Raw genomic sequence first — 2,364 nt, 5'->3', positions numbered from 1 at the left:
CAGAAAAGCTTGGGTCACTGATTGGCAGGCATCTTTGTGCCTATCTAAATGAGATTAGTCATTCCATCGCCCTTAAACATAGACTTCATAGCTTTGAAAGATAGGAGGCAGTCCTAGCCACCACACTTCTAATATAAAATAATATAGCTACAATTCTTTAAATCAAGTGACACAGCTAGATTTTCTGCTCCCTGAAAGCTACTTGAATATATTACTTACATTGTACTCTAAAAGAAGATTTCACCATTTTGGCAAATGTTTTAACTTTCATAAGAATGCCTTTGCCTTTTTTTTTTTTTTTCACATCGACATGTTGGATTTTATTACACTTTTTAAAACTGTACAAAGAGCACATGTGCATGAGTTAAAAAACACAAGAGAAATGTAGGGTGTTAAAAAAGAAATACAAAATAAATCTGAGACATGAAACAAAAAAAATTCCATTCTGTGAACTGAAATAAAAAGGTATCTTGCTTACTAAAAAAGTGTTATTTCAATATATTAAGTCTTTTGATTAGGAATATAGCACAAGACTTTCTTCACCTATTTGTTAACACATCAGACTCAGTCTCACTGAAGAGAGGATGAATCATGACATTACCTTACCGGCCACAGGCAGGTGACTAAATGTGCATGGATATGGTACAATGTCTGTGAGGTATTACAATAAATAAATCTTTATTAGCTGTTCAATAAAGCCAGCAGTGGACGTCACCATTTCAACTTTACTTTCAACAGGGAGACTCGATTGCCGGCCTCTTTTTGCCTTGATGACTTTCTGTGAGGGTTTTTCACATTTAACAAAAGTAGTACTCATAGTTCTAAAAGTGGTTTCTCGCTGTCCTGTTTTTCTTCAGCTTCTTCAGATCCTGCTTCAGATTCAGGAGGGGAATAAAACTGACCCTCAGAAAGACCACCAGGTATAAGTGCTGCCCTCTCTGAACTATCAGGAGTCTGTTTTCTTCTGCTTCTTGAGGTAACACTTTGAAATCCAGGAACCACGTCTCAATCCAGGCAAGGATGAATGAAATGATGGGCAGCACATAGCCAAAAGCCCCTTGAGAGAAAAGCTTTGAAAGGATCACGTTTGCTAGTAAAAAGGCACCGGTCACTGCCGTTGTCAACGCTATTGCCCACCAATGGCGCAATCTGCACACAGCATATGCAAGTATTAACACTTTAAATCGAAAAACTGCCAAAAGACATATATGAAAATACGAAGAATAGTAGTCATACTGCATCACCTCCTTCTCTAATGTGTTCTCAATGTCTCCATTCACATTTAACTCCATTATCCACAGTAACGTTACAAATAAGAGGTCAAAGGTGACACACAAACCGAAAGTCCTCCTGACATCAGATATGCCTTTCTTTTCCCTTCCTTCATAGGACTCAATCCTGGCCATTAGTTGTGTGGGGTTGATGGAATGGACGTTGCGCAGAGAAGCCTGGGAGCTCTGGTTCCCGGTGAGAGCGTTCTCCATGTCTTCTGCCAGATGGTTCATCCTGGAGGAGGGTTACAGGAGCCTTTTTCCAACCTCACCATCCCTAAAGAGAAGACACCTCAACGGGTGGTTCCTGCCCGGCTGCCCCAGGCTGGCCCGGAAACTGCAGCTCAGCCATCACGCCCCGGCCTGAGGGGCCGCCTTTGCCTTTCTCTTACAGTTATCCTTTTCCCCTTCCTTTTGATATTTATTTTACTGTTGGTAAGTTACGAATTTTTCATTTACATTTGTATACTTCCAGAGGATTCATTTCAACAAAGAAAGGGATCAAAAAGTGCAAGGAATTAGATCAGTATAAATATATTTATAGGTACTTTTAAAATCATATCAATGAGGATGGTAGTAAATTCTAATTGCTTAGAACTATAGCAAAGAGCTATTCTGAATGGGATCAGAGATAATCAGCAATCCTTCAGTAAAGTGTACTCTGGCTATGCAATGAGAACCTGCCAGTTTTGAGCCTTTCCCCCCCAATTTGGGGGGTGGGGGTTCTTTTTGAGTATGCTTTCAAACCCTGTGATAAAATACTTTAGTATTTCTGCTATATTTGCATATCTGTAACTTATTAACAAAAACATGTGGTTCTCTTTCTTATTATGAAATTAATCTCTTTTGATTGAGAGATTAAGTATTGCAGTGGATAAAAAGACAGGTGTTAGAGTCAGGAAACAGGTTTGATTAGACCTCAAATCAGAATCTGTATCAGTTACATATGACCTTCAACAAATCCGTTTGTCTTTCTGTAACTCAATTTCTTCATCTATCAAATAGGAAAAATATGCCTTGTTCTTTTTGTAAAATGCAGTGACAATGCTCAGGATTTTCTTTACTATTCTATAGTGAAATGTGATTAATTATA

The 2,364-nt window shown here is 38.5% G+C and overlaps 1 pseudogene; it reads right to left on the bottom strand.

The window, feature by feature from the left end:
* Positions 1–802: 802 nt before the first annotated feature.
* LOC103232660 (STARD3 N-terminal-like protein pseudogene) lies at positions 803–1,604 on the bottom strand (annotated as a pseudogene).
* Between the last annotated feature and the right edge of the window lie 760 nt (positions 1,605–2,364).

This window comes from Chlorocebus sabaeus, chromosome X (genome assembly GCF_047675955.1).
Source record: "Chlorocebus sabaeus isolate Y175 chromosome X, mChlSab1.0.hap1, whole genome shotgun sequence".
NCBI lineage: Eukaryota > Metazoa > Chordata > Mammalia > Primates > Cercopithecidae > Chlorocebus > Chlorocebus sabaeus.
The sequence above is the reverse complement of the archived record's forward strand: the minus strand, read 5'-3'. Positions and strand labels throughout refer to the sequence as shown.